General features: G+C 40.3%; 1 protein-coding gene across 2 annotated transcripts in view; it reads left to right on the top strand.

Moving 5' to 3' along the window:
• Positions 1-21,671, top strand: part of LOC102697387 (BCR activator of RhoGEF and GTPase) — a 118,254-nt gene that overhangs the window by 38,629 nt on the left and 57,954 nt on the right. The gene's annotated exons all lie outside the window — the stretch shown is intronic.

Genomic DNA, 21,671 nt, shown 5'->3' with positions numbered 1-21,671 from the left:
AGACTTCAGTGGCTTTTACATGTAAACTTTTTTTTCAAGCCCTTTTTGTGCGGTGTATTTCACTTTAAGAAGATTGCGCTGTGTATGCCAGGGATAACTTGAAAAAGGGAAACTTCCAGTACACATTTTTCAATTTAATTTTAAAGAAATATCACCTTCAGTTCTCACTGAAGGTAAATTTCCCATGTTGTCTTCATAAAATATCATAGCAATGCCGAAAGGACTGCAGGCAATAATCAGTGTTGTGTTGTAGTGACTTATGTTGTGTTAATTGTATCTGCTTTGGCAACAATTATTTGTTGATCATGCCAATAAAGCTCTTGGAATTAGTATGTGAGTTTCAGGGGAGCAAGAAATTCTTAATCTGTTTTGAGATACATGTTGCTGCTGTAAGACTTCAGCAGGTTAAGGTGGATTTTACAGCCGAGGTCAAATTCTTGATTTTCACCCAGGCACTCACAGACACTACAGGGCTTAGGAGCTGTGGTCTTCAGAGTCCCCACATGGGTCTCAGCGACGATGCACTTCTTGAATGAGGCTGAATAATCCACATACTTATAAATCTGATCTTTAATGCTGTCCATTTTCTAACTGCACTGTCCAATACAGGGTCACGGGGCAGCCAGAGTCTATCCTGGCAAGCAGTGGGCAGAAGGCAAGATGCTACATATGGGAGCGCACCCCATTACAGGGCAGACAGATACAAACAGAGTCACGCCAGGGCCAGTTTTCCCAGAGGCCAATTAACCTACCAGTATGTATTTGGTCTCTGGGTGGAAACTGGAGCACCCAGAGGAAACCCACATGAACATGGGAAGAGAGCACAAACTCCACGCAAATAGCACCCCAGGAATTGAAACCAAGGCCCCAGCACTGCGAGATGGCAGCTCTGACCACTGCCCCACTGATCCACCCCTGTAATAGTGTGCTTTGCAAAAAGAACTAGGGAAGTCAAACGCCTGGATACTGGCATGTAGCTATTAATATTTGGATGTTTTACATAGGGAAGCCATTTCGTTTGTAATGATTAACAGCTGTATACATCTGTGACCAGAGGCATGCTCCACTTGTAAGAGAATTGTGCAGGACGAGAAAGGTTTTTAAATGTAACCACACTGCAGACAGTTTGAACGCCAGGTGAAATCTCTTTTAGTTCCTAAGTTTTTAACTCTTCTTTTCAAGCATTTGTTTCTGCCACATAAATGTGCAGTCCTGTGATACGTTCAGGAAGTTGAATATAAAGATGCTGTGCATTTTTAGACATTGGAATGGGTATCTAAGGAGTCTAGCAGTGTACTGAGTCACTGGCATATACCCAGCCCTTGGTAGCTGAAATTCTCTCTGTGCCAGCAGGAATCGAGGACAATTATTAATATAGGCTAAATAGTAGTGCCCCCGAGGAAAGAATTATTCAGGCTAATCTCTGTCATGTGTTTTTGAATATTGAAAAGCTAACTGGAGGAATGGTTTCAGCTTTCTAAAGAAATACAGCAGCTTTTAGAACTTCATAGGCCTTCTAAACGTATCTCTCTATAACTCCGCTATCAACTCTGCTCTTTAATGAAAAGAAAAGCAATTAGGATACTGAGAAGCCGTATTCTTAACATTGTGTGAGCTGCAGTGTTTAATCTCATCATAGTCTAGCAGCCCTCAGGATTTTTGCCAAAGAATGTAGGTGTAAGGAGGAAAATAAAATTACATTAAGGGTAATAGTGAGAAACAGATTGGCCCTTATTAGCCACGGTTCAACAGCTGTAAAGTCTAACTAACCACAAGAATCACTTCTCCTGAGCTGTTGTAAAATGTTTCTTCAAAAAGCAAATACAATGAAGATTGTTGAACTACAGTAGCTGCGCAGGTCTCTCTGTGGACAAGGGACTGTACTATGTGCATCGTATGACCCCTGATCTGCTTCAGTCTGGCCAGATCCCTTACAGCAGGTACAGTAGTTTGTCAGCACAGGTGCTTACCAGCTAGGACGCCTGTGAAAAGCCATTGAGTTGTGTTGAGTTATGAGCGTGGTACATCTACAGTATGTGATGAAGCCAGCACGTTGTGTAGCACTGTTACCAGGAGGACAGAGCGACGAGCCTCAGAAGAAAGTGATTCCAGGATAGTTTGTATGTCCAGGGTAGAGTGGGGCAGTTTGGCAACTGCACCATTACAAAGAGGCAATGGCTTTGTGGATCACGTGATGGAAAACCTTTCTTCTGTTTTACTTGTGGGGTATCTTATAAGTTACAAGCAATTCGCAGGCAGTTCGATGTGGCCCAAATATTAGTTCATACCCCATGAGCAGACATCGTAATATCTAATAAGAGACTGAACAAATGACAAAGCGAATTAAAGTAAAAGTTAACATAGGCCTGAGATCACTGAAATCCCCCAGGCAGAAATTAATGAAGTTCATGAAAAGAATGGCAATTCAGAATCCTAGATTACACATAAGGTTTTAACGTTAGATACTGTAAAACCCTATCTATCTAATTAGCTGAGAAAAAGATACATCTTTTTGAAGAACAGTGATACTGCTGAGGGAAATCTTAAACATCTCAAAGATCACAGATGACAGATAGACTTTCTCTGCTATGTTTGCGCCATTTCATGTTTAACAGCACTGTATGCTTGTAGAAGTACACTGTACTAGATATCTTTCGTACTTGGCTTGTGTTACTTCCATGTCATTTAATATTAAAAATGTAGTATGTGAATTGTGCAGGTCGGGTGTTTTGTTTCCAAGCTTTCTCAAGACACAATGCCAATCCCAGCTGTAAGCTGGTTATATTTAGCAGATTTGGGTTTTCAGAAGTTATGGATTTTAGAAACTGAGACATTCTTTGATACCCTGCTAGCAATAAAGCTTGACAGGCACTGTGGATAAACCAATCGGAATTATTCAACTTCTGCTATAGTTGTGTGGCATGATCAGTCACTGAAGGAAAGAGAATGCAAAACTGCATCTTACAGGCATTAGAGAAGCCTTTTATTCTTCTGACCTTTGCAGTGCCTCAGATAATTTCAGACTCTTATGAACCACTCAGGCAGTTATCAGCTTAGCCTCGGCGAAGAGCACGAGCCAGGTCTGAACAAGCTCATTAGAGAGCGAGGTTTATTCTGTTGTCTTCAGCTGTGCAGCTTTTCAATAAAAGCGATTATCCTCAATTGCTCAGTTATGGCGAGTGGTGGGGGAGAGAGGACTGAGAAATTGCATTAACGCTTAAATCCGTCTTGGAAGTCATTGGAGAGTCGGGTCTTTTAACCTAAATTAAGTTTATCAGCTCACAAGGAGAAAAGAAAGGAAAAAAAATATAGTGGGCTATATGTCAGGTGCAAAAGTGTAAGGATATAAGTTATTTGAGCAAGTATTTGGAGCAGCACAGCCAAGATAGCTCTTGATGTAATGTTTAATTCTAGAGGTGATAGGATATGCAGGGGAAGAACACTCTGAACTGTACCTTATACTTTATACTTAAGGGAAACTCCTTAAGTTACTTTTTGATCTCGTAACGCAACACTGTCATGCAAAGTTTTGTTGTATTGGAAGAAGTCCAGATTTTGTAAAGGCTTGAGTTTTCTGTGTGGAAGTTCCTGGCTGAATCTGAAGATTGATTTTGGTTTGATTAAGGGAGCTGTAGTACAGCTGTTAAGTCCTGTAGGTTTTTGAGGTTTACTCCACGATTTCACCCCCTAATAGAATTCATTCCTCAAATGAGAAAACTTAAAAATGATTTCCAGGCACGCATTTACAAACAGAATTTAGTTGAGATATTTGGGAGGTTGCACAGTCATGTGCCTTTATAGAGGTTTTTTAATGGAAATTTTTATTTCACAGCTTTTTTTTTGTGGCCTCCTTTTTTTAAACAGTTTTGGGCTTTTTCCCCTCCAAGAATTTAATTGTTTAATTGAAAAATGTAACTTGAAGAGTTTTGAAGCAGGAAAGTGTGCAGTCTTGATAATTATGAAATGGTTTTATGTTCTGGTTAGTTTTATTTTAGTTTCATTTCTTATGATATATCGGGGTTCAAACCACAATGGAGTGAGGAAATCTTCAGACGTACAATAACAAGTTTATTTAGCTCCTTCTGCTTTGTCTCTTGCAGTAGCTGTGTTCCCTTTCTTAGTCATGTTTTTTCCAAAGCACGACTCATTTGGTTTAATTTAATTGCATTTTATTTTGACAAAATCACTTAGCAATAAGCTTTTTTGGAAAAAGGAAAATATGTTGGAGAGTCAACAGTGTAGGTTTAAAAAAGCTGAGTTACAACAAAAGCAATTTTCAAAACAAAAGATTTCAGTCCAGTCTAACCAGAGTCAGGACAGTAGTTCAGGGTTTTTTATTTAATTACATGACTCTACCATGTGAATGTATTAGCTTGCTGGGTTAAAGGACAAGTAAAACATTTCCAAAACCACTTATAATCAGAGTCTTTTATTCTCCTTGTGTTTCTTTTTTTAAACCAGTTCTTTAAAAATAAAGTTTTGCCTGCTTTTTTGCACAAAGCATTTTTTTCAGATAAAATACGGAAAACTGCACCACACTGCAGGTTGTTCCAATGTAATTTCTATACATGAAATTATTATATATATATATTTCTATAAATAAACATTTTGCCTTGTACTGCCTCTTACCAGTTCTGCTTCAATTACCAAAACTAGAAAGGGAAACGGTCCATCTACGTCTTTATGCTGAGCACATTTAGCCAAGAAATATTTGGTAGGTTTTTACATTTCAGTCAAAGAAAGCCTGCAGTGTCAAAAACCTTATTTCAATGCGATTGACAGCTAAGGCAATTAAGCCTTTCTGAACTGGAATTGTACAACTGCTTCGATGTGTGTGGCTGTTTTATGATTTTCATGAATATTTGTGTATGAGCAGTGGTTTTGCTTGAAAGCGTGCTAGTGGTGGGGCGGGGGGTGCTCTCCTAGTTTTTCCGGTGTAGGAAACTGATTAAACACTAGTCTCCTGGGCAGGTCTGGTTGTGCTCTTCCTGAACCTAGGCCCCGTTGTCAAGGAGATCAGCCTTCAGGAGAATCCTCACTAATTAGGAGTGGTTTCATTTTACCTACTGTAGATTTCATCTTGACCATTGACAACGTAACTCAAACTGTGCTCATGAAAGCTGAGCATTTTCATATGTGGTAGTAGTATTTGTGGGAGGGCTATTCTTTAATGCCTGAATACTTCAGTTTCATTTTAAAAAATAAGATACCAAATAATTAATTCATTACCAAAAAATTTTGGTAAATTTCCATTCTAAATAAATGTGGGTTTTCACAAGCTACTAGGAAATTGAACTTTCAGATCCAATCTTGAAAATGAAGAGCATAAGTAATAACAATATTTGTTTTTAGTGTTTTTAATGAAGAGCCAATATACTGTATTGAGCTAAATGGGACGAGTGCTCTTGTTGGTGACTGGTTGTGTGTTGACAGTATTCATAGAAATATATCCACGTCATGAAATGATTTTTGAAAATTGATGATGGAGGCTTCCTAGCTTCAAGGCTCTGTAAACCCCAGGGCATTGGCAGTAGGAGAAAGTGAAGCCAGCCAAAACATCAGTCCTTCCTCTGTCTTTCTGAAAGAAGAATGCAATGTACAGTCAAAGTTATGTGTCCCTAGCTTCAGTGTTAAATTAGAGCTGCAAATATATCTGACCCTGGAGTGTTTTAATACAACTGCTGAGCACAGCAGTATTAGCTCCTCCCATTTAAATCTGAGTTTTCTGACTGCGAGAATCCAATGTGAAATGTTGAAACAGCTTTACCTCTGGCAGATGGTAATGCTCATTGTATTAACAGAGGAGGGATCGATGAAAGGAGAAAGTAGTTAAAAGATGGTCTGTGGGCTGTTTCTCTTCCACCTCAGAGTGTTACCCTTGCCTTGAACAGCCATGTATGAAACTAGAACAGATAACCCACCAGCTTCCTTTTTGTTCTGGGTAACCACAGTAACTAGCTTAAAGAATCTTAAGCCTTTGGTAAAGACGCAAAATGAAGAGATAAAGAAAGGAAGACAAAAAGATGCTGACCCAGTAACATTCAGGCAGATTAAAAGATTTTCAGCATTGTCAAAGTCTTCTGTTTATTGATGATAAGCATTTCACACTGTTTTTGTTGTCATACATGCTTAAATAATTTTTTGTTACTTAAGTGCCTTTTGCTCTGTCCCTTTACTCCAGTACCTTGGTTGACCAAACTCAAAACTTTTTATCCTGTAAATGAGTGAAATACGCAGTTTTTGACAAGCAACCACTTGTCACAATCCGGTCCCACTGTCTTAATCCGTGAGTTTCAAGTAGACGGTTTAGCTTAATTCAGGATGTGAACTAATATACATTTTAGTGCAGCATTTGTGTAAATACTATATCCTCCTGGTTAGAACAGTTGCTGCATTTGTTTATTCCCATCAGAAAGGGCTTTCATTGTGTGGCAAACCATCACTTTAAAAAAGTGAAAGCTGAAAATGGAAAATGATGTTTGCCTCAGATCCCTTATATAAACTGTGCGAATTGCTGGTTTCATATTTTACTCAAAGGTATTAAAATCAATGTAATCATGTTGCCTTGGAACAGCTCATTAAAGAGGTCAATGTTTATTCAGCAGATGCAACTAATCAGTGTCCAATCCACAGTGTTGTGCAATTTAATATTTCGGAGTGCGAGTCTGTATTTATTCAGATATACCCTTACTTTGTTTGAGGGGGTGGCACAGTGGTCAGCATTGGTGCCTCACAGCACTGGTGCTCTAGGTTCAGTGCTGGAACTGGGGTGCTATCTGTGTGGAGGTTGTGTGTTCTTCTCATGTTCGTGTGGGTTTCCTCTGGGTGCTTCAGTTTTCTCCCACAGTCCAAAGACATGCTGGTAGGTTAAGTGGCTTCTGGGAAATTTGGCTGTGGCGTGACTGTGTGGGTTTCTGTCTGTGTCTGTGTGTGTCCTGCAATGGCCTGGCGTCCCATGCAGTGTGTATCCTGCCTGGTGCATATTGCTTGCTGGGATAGGCACTGGCTCCCCCGTGACGTGTACTGTTTAAAACAGTTTAGAAAATGCACAGATGGATCTAGTAAAAGATACCAGCAGTCTTTTTTTGTTTTGATAGCTTCATTTTATGTTTCAAGGAAAATTATACCTTGAGGACACATGGAACTCTGGACTCCAACGAAAGTGGTATTATGGATAAGATGAAATTTCCATGTACCATTCTGCCCTATGAAATCCGATCAATCTCCTACACTGTTCAAGGTGGGGAATATGGCTCCTCAGGTCAATATAGAGCCTTTTGGAAATTGTTTGGACAGAGGTAGTTCTGTTTTTTTTTTGTGACTTTCATCTCTGAAACCCAGGCTAACCAGACGGAAATCCATCTAGTAGAAATTCTATGGATATCTCCTGCCATTGGATGTGCACCCTGTGATAAAAGCTATGACTTATTGCACTTGGCTTGCAGAAGAGGAATTTGAAGGGCAACACTGGAAGCTAATAGTGCACAAAAAAAGTCAGGTTGATTAGTGTTGTTTATCTGAACACCTTTTTCAGTTCCAAAATGGGGACTAGTGTATTATACCAATACTGTATTTTTATGAGCTCATTTCATGCATTCTTAAAAAAATATTGGGCTGATGGCCAAATGTTAATATTGCGTACTGGGATTACTTAATGTACTTGATATGGTATGTTCCTTGTCTATAGTCTGAAGTTTTTCACTTTCTGTTTTTGCCAAATTTTCTCTGCTGACTGGATGCTGCTTTTGAACATGACAGGGACAGCTTGCTTGGCAGTGGTAATGTGTGGAAAAGTTCCACAGTCATATGGCTCCACAGCTTCAGCTGTTCCTTCAGTAGTATTCTCTGTGGCCTTTTGAACTCTGCCCGGGTTGAAAGGAAAGCTTTGTTTAAGTACTTTCAGGAAATAATTTGTAAGAAATGTGCTGCGATCATTTCTGGGAAGATTTCAACAGCAGTCATAGGGTGCTCGCTGGCCTGGGCTGGGACAGACATGCCACAGTGCTTGCCTTCTCTTTCTGACGTGAAGTTAGTACATGTATTGTTCACCCACGACCACACCAGAATGAACGGACTGTCGTGCTCCAAGGTGTCAGCCTAACCTTTTCTGATATTCATGACAACTCTAATGTCAAACCGAACCAAAGAAATGGAATTGGTCATGGTTTTTCAGAAGCTACAAAACCTTTTTCCACAGCTACAGCTTTGTAGGTTTTATGCTTACTTCTATTCCTTAACAAGCTTACTGGGATTTACAAGTACACTTTTTCCTATTTTTGGTTTGCACATACTCCTCTCACCACTTTCATCAGTCTTTACTGTGGGCAGCAACATCTTCAGTGTGCTGGATGGGCATCAGTGAGTGTCCTGGCAATCAAACCTCTTTCAAGAGTCCATCTCAATTGACCTGAGTCAGGGTTCCCTGTAGCAGGGGATGCACCATAGTTTTTCGATTCCCTTTTATTTTTTCCAGTCGATTTTTGAGACAAGAGTAGCCTTTTCTCCTTTTTATTAACCCGTGAAATGCAAAAAGAAGGCCATTTCGACTGTCATTGTGCATGCAGCCATGAGAATTGTGGGCAGACCTAACTTTGAGGAGTGTGGGCTCCGCAGTGAACCTGCTGGATAAATAAATGAACGAGTGACTGTAATCCTTATAAAATATGCTACTGCACAGTTTATCCTTATCAGTTAGCACTCCCAGATACAGTCGCCTAATATGTTTGCAGAGCGCAGCAGGGTTTGTAAGAGCTATTTACTCTGCCTTCATGTAAATTTATTTCATTTGAGTTTGGGTTTTGCACTTCATAAAATTCATTTATGGTTATATATTAGCTGGTACAGTTTTGCATTTAGATTGCCCTTGTAAGTATCTGAATAAACCACGAAATGGAACAACTCGCATGCTACATGTACTAATCTTATCCTTGTTTTGACGATTTTGTGTGCGTGGGGGCGCATGTATTTCAATGCATACATCACATCGTGCTTGTTCTTGTTACGTTAATATATCACCACCGACAGTGGTGCAGGCACAAATTCTTGTTTATCGTTTAATAAAGTGTTTTATCATAATTTGGGGGATGGGGCTGTTATTTAAGAAATCGGCTCATGTGTTCCGAACATTGCTTGCCCTTTCCATCACAAGGACTTGCAGGCATAAAGCAGCAGTTTTTTGGGGGTGTAGAAATATCCCACGGTTATGAGAAATATAACATTTTGTTGGAAGTACTCAACCAAAGATGCTTGCAGGCTTTGATGTTCTGTGGATTTGTGAATTGTGCAAGAATTCACGTCATTTCTGATATCTTTTTTTTTTCCTCCCTACGGTTGCTAGCAGAAAGAGGAGGAAACTGAAGGATGGCAGGCCAGGTTTTTCCATGGATGTAGGTTTCAGAGGCAGACAGGCTTGTTTATTTATAGGGGCCCAGATGGTTCTGTTAAAGAGATATAAAATGTGTTTCTTGTGGTAACGGAATTGCTGACTAAGCAGTCTGAGTCCTTCATCTTGACATCCTAGTTGCCTAGGAGGGTTAGGGAAAGGACGGTCTGGCCCTTTGAAGCAAGCTGTGCTCCTGTAAGAGCTGTTATTGTGCTGTAATTGAGTGCAGGCGAGGGCCTCACATTATCCAGGCACACAGGCTGGATTGTCAGCAGCTCATGGAGCCCGTCCAGCGCTGCTTCTGAACGGCCTGGGTGTCTCTTGCAAATCAAATCAAGCCAAGTGCATCACTGGCTGCGGCAGAGCAGGGCTGTTTCCGTCTGGTTGAAAACAAATGTCTGTGAAAGGATTTGCCTCCAGCATTGCTGCCTGGCAAGCGCTGGGGCCCTGGGGTCAGTGCCTGGCCGGGGTGCTGTCTGCGTGGAGTTCGTATGTTCCTCTCGATTTTGCGTTGGACTAGCGGCCTGTACAGGGTGCACCCTATTTCCTGCCAGGATAGGCTCCAGCTCCTCTGCGACGCTGAATTGGCAGAGGTGGTTGGAAAGTGGACGGATGGTAGCCATTGACATTAAAAGTCGTGCATTTCCCTCTCCTTTTCTTTGCCGTTCCCGCTCATGGGAGAGCGCTGTCTTCATCCACTGGCTTAAAACCCCCGTGAATCTCCAGATGAACTCTAGATGAATCTCTAGATGATCCTGATTAGGCAGGGGGTCGTGTCTCCTTGTTATTGTGTACTGCAGGACTTTAAATTAGTCTTGGAATATTCTCTTTTGTGACAGGAACAAAATAATCTTAGATTTAGTCAAATTAAATGAAGTATAAATGAATTCAGGGTTCCACTCTTCCTGATATAATCATAGGGCTTTATAAATATTATCATTGCAGAATACACAATTGATACTTGGACGTGACTTTACTTAAATTACTACAACAGCTTTGATGCCTCTGCAGAATCTAATAAATATCATTATTCAAATGGAACAAATCCATTAATGTTGTTGCCGTTTTTTAGTAGACTTCTCCTGAAAAACTGTGGATTGGAGCTTCTTTTCCATCTCAGTGTTGCTGCGTGTTCCAGCTAGTGCTTTCACAAATTATATTTTCCTTCTTCTTTCGCCTGACCAGGCCGGTAATGGCCTCTTCCTGCAGTGTAAACAGTACGGTTGTATCCCAAGGCTTTCTCTGTTTGTTCAGGCTTCAGCCACTCTGCTGTTAGACTGCATTACCTGCCAAACTCCAGCTCAGCCTCTTCAGTTTCCCTTTCAGAACCTGCAGCTCTTCATCTTGCCCCCTTACGGAATTCCTTTTAGGATTTTTTTGTTTATCAGAACAGCCTTGAACTTACTTTTATTGTTATTTAGCCTAGAAGAAGCTGCTTTTTTTTGCTGATTTCCGTTGTGCTGAAACCTCTTTAACGGAGAGACGCTGTGATGTTTACTGCGGCCCCAGTCGTCGGCCTTGACAGGTTGAGCAAAATCACAGGAAGACAAAGGAACGTAACAGCTCACTTGTGCCAGCTTGTATTATTTCTTTCAAATGTAATTTCACTCTCAAACGCAAAAAAACACTACAGTGGGGTACCTGTAGGGGCCCTGAGTAGACGCAGTCGAAAAGCCACGCGCTCTGTCAAAGAGGCTTGAACATCTTATTGTGCCAAGATTTCTACTCTGCCCTTTGAAAGTGGGATGATTTGAAGTTGGTTGTGGGATGAGGAAGTACCTGGCAACATACCGTAGATCCATGGGGGAGAAACGAGGCTTGAAAACGGGTCTTTTCCCATTACAGCTGTTAATCCATCTGTAGGACACAGGGGCAGCGGCCTCGTCCTTGCCTGAAAGAAAATGTTAAAATAATTCAATTTGGCGAAGGAAGAGATGGGAAAGCAGGCCGCACCAGATGGGCCAACTGTGATTTGCGTGTCTGCAAATTGAAAAGAAAAGCGCAATCTGATAAGTGCGATCTATTAAAAAGAATAATAAAAAATCTTTCCTTATCTTCCCTTGCCACATTCGGAGGCGTGTAAAGTACAAATAATCGTGCAGGCCGCAGCCTGGATGGCTCTTCCTCTCTCTGTTGCTGCGGATACCACTGCCCAGATTTATGGCCCTGATTGCAGCGCACTGACAGTGGTGCATACGAGGAAACGGCCAGTGGTCATCTCCTTTTAAAAAAATGTCCCGCAGTGATGCCGGCGTTTCGGGGAAAAATGTGTTGATTCCTTCGGTTGTCAGTCCTCAGAAATCACAGTTTCGGAATAAGTACGGATCTCTGATACTGCAGACGCCCATACTTCTCCAAGCTCCTTCATAACAGGTGCATCAAGCCAGGGGCTCAGATCAGGAATTCCATCTTGCAAATCGTACGACAAAAAGTGCTCACTCTTCAGAGTGTGAACGGAAAACAGAAGCTACTGATTGTTGGGTCCAGAGGATAACATTTTTCTTCTCTGTGGCTGAATCTTGAATTCATGTGTTCAGTTCTCTCCTGTTCTAGATCACTTGTGCATGGCCCAAGGGATTAAGATTGTTCATGTTCAGGAAGTAAGTGTAGCAGTCTTAATTTTGTGATCTACCGTATAATCAAGGTAACTGGATATTTGAGGTGCACGGATATGAGCTGTTAAGATAAAATGGAATAGCATCCTCTGAAAATCGGTTTTGAGAAAAAGCACAAACCACTGATACCACACAGGTCCATACTTTCCCCCAGGGTCCCTTCCCCAGGGTTGCTCCAGCAGAAGCAACTGTCTGGCTGCTCTTGCTCATCAGTTTGTGATCATTGGTCATTGTCTTGAAGTGCATTGGCATTTAAGTGACACAGCTATACTGCCAATTGAAAGGTGTGTCTTTTTCCAAGGGTTAGAGCCTGTGTCACTTTGTGTCTTGTAAAATTGGGTTCACCTATAACCCCTTTCTTTGTAATTATTTTTTATGGATCATTATATCATCCTGCAACTCATAACTGGCAGCCCACTGAAGCTCAGCAGGTGTGAGCCTGGTCAGTACCTGGGTGTGAGACTCCTGGGAAAGCTAAGGTTGCTGCTGGAAGAGGTGAACCCTTACATAGGCATGCACAATGGGAGCAACAGTTATCTGCTGTTTGATGAGATAATTACAATTAGGAAAACATCCTGCTCCTTTGTGCAGCAAACATACTGTACCAAACACTAGAAGAAGCACACTGAATTTGAGGTGGTTTTCCTAGCAGCTGAAGGAGTCAGAGGCCACTGACAAAAAAGCTGTGAAGATGAAAATCCACTCCTGCAGAACACTGCTGAATTCAACTGTGTGCTTTGCTCAGACACAAAGGCTCGTTATTACAGCAGCACTCCAGATAAATCAGAGGTGTCTGAGACTAAGTTGTGTGTTCTTGATTTAAAGCTTTAAAGCAATCTTGGTCAGGTTCAGGGGCACATTTGAATTTCCCCTAAGGCCCCTTTATCTTGTGAACATTATTTGGGGTGAGTGCACATCTATTGTCTCTTTTGAAAGATCTGAATAGTGTTTGGGACACAAAGAGGAAGAGAAAGAAGATTGATTATTTTCCGTGTTTAGTCTGACACAGACAGCATCAATCAGGCTTTCCTGGATCATATTTCAAAGGCTTTTGCTGTCTACGTCTTGTTTAATTTCTTTATTTGTTTTATCTTTATTATTATTTCAAGCACTTTCACAATAAAGCACTTAAGCTGCTGGTAGGTTACCTTTTTGTGTTAGAAATCTTTAGTGACTTATAATATCGTAATGACATAATATCTTTTATGACATACTGTACATCAAGTTAATGAGCTGCAGAAATGTTTAATGTATTTTTAGAATAACCCATGGTTGGTAAATGGATTTCTCTCTTAATCTAATTAGTATTTCTGAATAACAAACAGTGTGTTATTTCTCCTTTTTTTGTTTTTTCAGACCTGTATCTGCCACTTATGTTTCTCCTTACTGTATATCTTTCTAATTTATGAATCGGCTGTAGTTTACTAAGTAAGTTCCCTGCAAAAAGCCCTGGATAAGCCCCGTAAAGCTTAGAGTATATGGAAAAATGGAGCGCTGGCCAGCTCCTAGCCTATGACACAGTGCTCTCTGGATTTCTGAGCCCAGCCTGTGTTGCAGGTAGAGATTCTCTTGATGTGCTTGTGAGTCCAGAGAGGCTGAACTGCAGGGAATCAGATCATTTTAACATACTGCTTGTGAACAGTTCACAACCTCTTTTTCCTTGAGGGAAGATAGCCAGTGGCTGGGTTTGAGGCACATCTTGAGTATTAGCATTTTACCACCTGAAACATAGAACCATAAAAAAACATCCCATTAAGAAATTATTTGACGGCAATTGACCAAACATGTTTTTAAGATGTGCAAACAACAATCGCTGTTAAGCTATCACAGATCAGTCCTTATTCCTTGCATTTCTTCACAGAGAAAACCAACTGTAGCAGGTCTGCATGACTGCTTTTGGAGCAGTCTATAACGATTTCATTCATAATGTGCAAAACCAGTTCAGGAACAAGCTGGTCGCGGGCCCCGTATAAGCCAATAGTTCCACTCCACTCCACTCACATACACCTCATGTGTAAAATACTGTAGGTGCTCATATTTTAAATATACGAAGCCGTAAGATCTAGGACAGGAATTTCCTTTGAGCTTTATTGCATTCTGCTTGTGTAAATGAAAAGCTCTCACTGGATATTATTGACCAGGCTGATGTCGTTCTGAAGACGATTTGAAGAAAAATTAAAAGCAGTAGATGGAATTCTTCTAGAGGCAGTGTACTTCTTCAGTGGTGTTTAAGTTTTAACCCTCATATAGTAGTAAGCATTAAAATCGAATTACGCGCTGTTAGCAATCTTTTTTCTTTTTTTAGAGAAGCACTTTCATGTAATTGTTTGCAAATTATGGGATTCATCCTGAGCATCTTAGTGTTTTCCGCCTAGATCAGCTGTGTGGAATTTTTTGTTTTCCAATAGGCCAATTACTGCTTCCTTCAGTTTCATATCTGTTCTTTTGTAAACTAAATTGCTTCCAAATGAGATACTCATGGTCATGGTCAGGTGGCCCAGTGAAAGAGGTGACTTCTTTATCTTGGTGGTAGTGGAGAAGGGGTTCTGAGCCACCCAGGCTTCTGTAGAAGAGAAGCGTCTCTGGGGACAAGCCTATCTTTCTACACTGCCGTGAGAGCGATTTGATGAAAGAAAGAGCTGCTGAAGAGGGAATGTGTGTCGAATTTATCTCTCCCCTTCAGACCTTGCAATCGCCCTCTTTTACATTAAATTCGCATCTGAAAACCCACCTCCCAGAAAAAAAAAACAGAAAGATGAAAATGGGTTTGCGAGATTTCCTTTTTGCCCTCTCCCCCTGCTTTTCAGATGGTAAAAAAGAAAAGGAAAAGCTCCCATTAGCATTCCTTTGACAGTTTTTTTACATTTCTCCAGGTTTAACAGGAAAAGCATTTTTGAACTACAGTTCTCAAGCTTCTCAAGAAAATACAACACTACAACAGAAAAGCATTTCAGCAGAGTTCATCTCTCTGCTAAATACTCATTTATATTTTATTATTTGATATTTTTGTCCGAGTCCTTTCACTTTATTATTGTCCTTACCTTATTCTACCTCAATCAGATAAACAGAGATTGTTTTGAAACATAACTGGAAATCTATTGAAAATATTATGTATATGTTAGTTATCGTGAGGCAAACCTGAAAGACATTGTGGCTTTGTACAGTATGTACTGTAAACATGTGATGGAAGAAGTTGTTGTACAGTTTCTTCTAGGAAGTATATTATTGTATATTACAAACTCTTTAAACGATGAGGAGCTACTTTACATCTGATTTATTTGGAAAGGTCGATCACTGTGAGCACCAAGGTACCTTCTCTTAAGTCTAACCTTTACCTCAGAAGAGCCACAATGCATTCCAAGCAGTGATTGAAACTATGGCGTTGTACCAAATCCACATCTGCAAAAAAGGAAATTTAGGGGAACAAGTGGGAGTCTTTTTTTGTAATGGAGAATGGTGGTGTTCACCAATCTGCCAACAAGTATCTCTGTCTGTCTCATTGAAGTTGCCGCATTAAGACAGCCACACAGTGACAGCCTGCAATTTAGTTATTACTGCAATTACATTTCAGTAGCCTTTAATAATTGTTATTTATCGGTTAAAGTAACTATTGGGTTAGGGAGGAAATAATGGTTTTCCTGTCATTATTCCAGCATGGAACACTTAATAGTCACAGCGGTTTGGATAATTTAGGGAAGTACTATAGCTCTGTACAGCCTGGTGAGTCGTTTTGACTTAATTTATGGATAATAATTGATGTAATAATAATAATATCATATTATTAATGAGCCCTTTCAAGAAATTCAAAAGCACTGTGAAAAAGCAGATGTAATACATGGAACGGAAGTAAAAAGAAAAGCATAGCAAAGTGACCTGAAACCAAGAAAAAACAGTCAATTATGAATTAAAGGCTTTGGTGAGAAGATGGGTCTGTAAGTGAGTGTTGAAATGCCAGCGGATCTCTAACGTATTTGGGCAGTGACCACCCCAGTTTTGGTGCTTCACACGAGGCTGTTCCCCACCGTGTGGAGCCTGGTCTTCTGCACCGTAGGAAGACCTGAGTCTGCAGTTCTGGGATTAAGAGCTGGACGAGACTCATGTAAAGAATTCTTGTGCACATCTGGAGCTTGACCCTTGTGTGTACAGTTTGAGCATAAAGTCCACATTCAATTTTACTGGGCGCCAGTGCAGTTCACCGAGGACAGGAGTTATGGGCTTATCAAGAGTACTTTTAATTAGCACATAAACAACAGAATTCTGGACATGCATACTAAAGCCTATTGTTTGTACTCTAGATTAGAAGATTTCCACGGCATTACAGTAGGCTAATCTTGGGGAAAAAAAATAGACCACATGTCACAGGCAGTGTAGGATATGTCAACTGTATTTTATTTGATGCCTTAAAAGGCGGCTTCTCAAAGTGTTTTACAGAAAAAAATACACAATGAAGGAGAGAGGAGGATTGCACAATTACAGTAAGGAATACAGGAAAGTAAAGGGGCAGACGCAGAACCGGTTAAATTAAAGCCCTTCTCAAGAAAAAGGTTTCGAGTCTTGATTTGAAAGAGCTCCTGGAAGGTGCTCTGCTGTACCTCCCTCTGAATGACAACACAGTATCAAAGTAAATGCAGGTTTGTAAATGTATTGAAGTTTAATTAACTTCAATAACTAGTTTAAGAAATGTCATAAATTGGTGAACAACAAATGGAAATGAGAGCCTTTATGTCTACACTACTGCAGTTTAACAAACAAATTATTATACATCCAAATAATAGGTATTACTAAAGATTGTTACAACTGTATTGCAGCTCTATAGACTTTACTTATACTATTCTATTTAGTGATTTATAGCTGTACTCAAGAACATTATATACTGTACTACTGTCTTTACTGAATTATAGCTTGGACACAGTTGCACTATCATTTTCATCATTGTATGTACAACTAAAGAACAGCTACTGTATACATCTCCATTGGTACTGAATTAACTTCAGGACTGTATATTCTCAACAGCTATCATTACTGATTCAGTTAGATAATTTCTACATAAGTAGAATACATATAAGTATTACTTACAATACATAAGTAATACGTATAAATCTCATTGAAATGTCTTGTCATTTAATATTCTTTTATTAGTCTTTCTGAAAATGAAAAGATGTCATATAAAGTTTTTATTTCTGCCAGTTAGCTGTCTTCAACTAGTTCTTTGTTTTTGAAGCTTACATGTTATAGAAGTATTTGATATCAAAGTGTTTGTCTTGTGGGATTCATGGTGAACAAACAGATTCCTTGAAATGAAATCGTTTTGAAATGTGCTTCTTAGTTTTGAGTCATTTCCATTTTTGTCCCTGTGCCAAGTGAGTGTTGTCTGGGATGTCTCAAGACCTCTGCACATCCTCATTCTGTAAAGCTCAGTGACCTCTATTGATAGCCTGAGCATAGATGGGGAAATTCGAGTATTTAGCTGCTAATAGATCTGAGAAAAAAATACAAATTATACAGTGTACCTCTCTGAATTCTGTATGAGCTGTACCTTAAGCGTCAAATTAAGACATCACCATATGTTAAGTGATGTCCAGAGAGAAAGGACGTTTCTTGGTGGAAAGGTAAATGAAAATATTAAATTTGGAAATCCTGCAAAATGTCTAATTAGACCATTTTAACATATTTTTGTAACTGGGTCATAACAGAACTTTTGTACAACTGTGGCAACTTTGTTTTATAGGCATTCGACTGTCTGGCCACACTTGTGATGACTTTTGTGCTGAATTCCTTGGCTTATTTAACTGCTGTGATTGTTAAGAAAGGACAAGTATGTTATCTTTGAGGCTCCTGCTCGATGACGAGACAGCAGTGTCACGCACTCTAGTCAGAGGGGAGTCCATTGCTGTTGGAATCCTGCTGGAACATCAAGGGAGGAATGCCTTACAGATGTTCCCAGATGTTGCTAACTCCCACTCAAGCCCAATTTAGAGTGGGATCTTCTTTTCTAAACTGTGCTAGGCTGGGAGATTAGAGAGTCAGGATTCTCCTCCTTTGTGGTTTATGTGTGATTCATGGCTACCTTATTAAACTAGCACTCCCCATGGCTAAAGGCCCATGTGGTTTAGGAAATCATACACATGATTTGCAGTGAAGGACTGAAAGGGCACTGACTGTTCTCAGTAATGAGGTAGCTGGCCTCAAATCAACTGCTACAACTAGTTGATTTGTTTTTTTTAAATGGTGGCACTTCAGTCTTGAAATTAAGCCCTGACTAGCAAAATGAAGCTTTACTTCTTACTATGCATTAGCAAAGACGACAATGTTGCTTTTATGCAATCTCACACCTTAGATCTGGATTAGTGTATCCCATTGGTTGAAGCCCTAAATGCCCAGTATCATTACTGCCCTGCATAGTCAATGTCCCCACCTCAGCGCTCCTTGGCTTCCTCGGTTCGATCTCCAGGTACTGCTCAAGTGGGGGTACCCGTCTTTATCCGTGTTCAGAAAAAAAGTCATATGGTGCCTTCCTTGAGGGAGCTGGAGTCTATCCCAACACTCAACGGGCACAAGCCGGGGTACGCCCTGGACAGGACGCCAGTCCATCACAGGACACGCACAGACACTCACACCAGGGCCCGTTTTCCCAGAAGCCAATTAACCTCCAAGTATGTCTTTAGAGTTTGGGAGGGAAGAAGAGCACCAGGAGGAAACCCATGTGAACACGGGGAGAAAATACAAATCCCACTCAGAAAGCGTTCCAGGCCAGGAATTAACCCCAGGGCCCCAGCACTGCTAACAACTGCACCACCATGCAGCCCAGTTATTTATTAATGCAATTTTAAAAGTAAAGCCTTCCAAAGCCTTGCCTGTAACTGGGAGGGACTGAGCTTTAACAGTCCGTCTGTAAAGCCATGCAGAGACCGCTATAGAAGCTGTAGAGATAATTACGAAGAGCTGAGGATTTATTAAATTCGCCCCAGTGTGACACATTTCAGAACTGTCACCTTTATTACTATAATTTATTATTGCAGTAAAACTATCTGGACAAACTCTGGGTAATTGTTTCTCCTGCTGTTTCTGTGAGAGCTGCCAACACTTGGCTTGTGCTCTGCTCGGAGCCCAGTTGCCATGTAACTCTGCTCTAGTGGCATGGTGGGATAGGTTGCAGTGACTACCCCCTCAAGTTAACTGTAGTGGCAAATACCATCCTCTTCACTGTGCCAGTTTGTACATGCTCATCAGTGCATGAATCCTCATTTCAAACTGGGATGTGGGGGGTAATTTTAAGAGGTCAGTTTTTACAGCAGCTGAGTTTAATGCCCAGCCCTGTAATGCCGGTGCGAACAGACTCTTCCACAGACTATGCTGGGCTGGGGCTGATTGGGATAAAGAGGAAACCCAATTGCTCACAGATCAATCAAATTATTTTTTTCCGGCCTAAACTGATTCTAGAGTTTTGCTGGTCAATCCCAACCCCCCAACTCTCAGGGGGAAATGAAATAAAATCTGGGTGAAGACCCCTGTTTCCTGTGAGTGCCCGTTAAGCTGTGTTCAGCAGGCCAACATACCGCATCTTACTGGTCTGCATGGAATGGACGTAGAAACTGATTCTTTCCTTTTGATTTTGACTCCCACGGTCTAGGTGCATGGTTGTCTATTCCAGTTCCCAAAAGGCTTTTTGATTTAAAGTCTGGATTGCCATCCATTGAAAGATATAAAATGTGTTTTGTATGCTTTTCATGGCTTTTAACTAGGGTTTAGTTAGCAGTAGTTACAGTACATGTACTGTATGTATCTCCTAGTTAAACAACAACCTGGGCTGTGTATGGCAACAAGGAACTGGTGCTACAAGTCCCTCGAATGATCAGTTGGTTATAAAGAAGCTGACACAATGCAGCCTATATACTGTGTGTGATGTTATTTATATTTGTAACACATTTATATCTGAAAATCTTCCATTTAGAGCAGGGGCCTCAAACGCAAGTAAAAACTCGATGAGAATTTGTACAATTTTCCAGTTCTAGTAGTTCTTAAATCAAACTAACAAAACCACCGTACAGACTTTGGTTATTTTTCAGTGAGTGACTTCAAGGGCTTTGTCGTGTACGAAGAAAACTCTTCGCCGAAACTGATGTTTTAATGTCAGGAGGCAAGTTTCTTTCCAAATATGCCTGTCCTTTTCTAAATGAGAAAATCATAAATGGATCGCTGCTTTCTGTGTTCCTGATGCATTTAGAAGGAGATTCTGTTTTCTGAGCCAAAGAAAGCTGTGACTGAGATTATTTTAGCTTGTGTGTGTGGATTGGAGCCAGCGTTTCGGTATCCCACAGGCAGAATGGTGCACTAGGGTTTGGCAGTGAAGGTCGTGTGGGATTTGAATACAGTAGCTTCATAATTTATTTTTGTGAGTCGCAAAAGATTATGTTGGCAGCAGAAAGCCTGCTGTGACCAAGAACAACTGTGTATTTGTGATGTTTTCTGCATTTTGAGGAAAAATGATTTTTGTTCCTTGAAAGCCTAAAAAAAAACAAGAAACCATTCACATAAGGAAGAAAAATTCACAAGAAAATATGGGTGTTTTTTATTTCCTTTGGGTACCAGTGCCTCAGTATTTACACAGACATTCCTCAATCTCAGAGGTGCCAAGAATCTTTCAACAATTCACCTGTTTGACACTGACAGATAGGCAGTAAAACTGGTTTGCTATGTCTGTGCACATCTTAATGAAATGATGAGAGAGCGCGATTTCTGAATAAAAGAGTCATGTTGGGTACACCAGTTCACAAGGGCAGGTAATTTTTAAAAGCTCTTAGTAAAAGCTTTAATGAAATTCAAAGGTGCTCTACTAGTGCTTAGTCCTCTGATTATAAGCTCTCATGTTCAATTTGAAAATGAAGTATTTTAGGGAAATGGATGCCAAAAGTGGATTATACAAGCATCTACTGGCACTGCAAAGAAGCTTAATTTTGGGCCTGTGCATCTGTGTCTTCATTGCTGGGCCTTTGCTCTTAGCAGTCGTTGTCAGATGTTTTGGAAATGTCACAATGTGGGTTTGCAAGAGTGAGAGAACAGGCCGTTTGCTCGTTTAAATGAATACCTTGCCTGCCAATTTGGGTCTGAGCGTAAAGACATTGATTTTGTTGAAACTCCGGTCAGGTGCTTTCACAAGCCAAAGATTCATTGTTCAGGAACCTTAAAAAAAGGATGTTGAGAAACAGCCAGAAAAAATGTCTGCCAAAGTCCTAAACTTCTAAATAGGACACTTTCTCTTCTCTTTTGTCAGACTTGAAGGCCTCCCCAAAGTAACAGATAATCAATTTCCTTTCAAAACTGTAGCCTTTCTTAATCCATGACATTTTTTAGTAAGATCATTTAAAGACTCCTAGATTAGTGATGTGTGGGTTGCTTAATTTAATTCATAATTTCTTTGACAGCAGCTATATTCAAACCCTTTTCTTAAGTGCCAGTAATTACAAGTGGACTACCGATTTTTAATGAAGGCAGTATCTATGGTGTTGAAGAAAGAAATGCAATTGATGATTAGCAAATTTATCTCCTGTAATTTTTGTGGAGGTTTTTAGAATACGAAGGCCCATAAAATAAAAACCTCAAGGAGAAAATCGTTTTAAATTAGACAGTCGCCCTATCTGAAATTGAAAAATAATAAAACACTGAGGTTTTTATTC

This window comes from Lepisosteus oculatus, chromosome 22 (assembly GCF_040954835.1).
Source record: "Lepisosteus oculatus isolate fLepOcu1 chromosome 22, fLepOcu1.hap2, whole genome shotgun sequence".
NCBI classification, from domain to species: Eukaryota; Metazoa; Chordata; class Actinopteri; order Semionotiformes; family Lepisosteidae; genus Lepisosteus; species Lepisosteus oculatus.
Note: the sequence above shows the minus strand (reverse complement) of the source record. Positions and strands in the feature narration are given on the sequence as shown.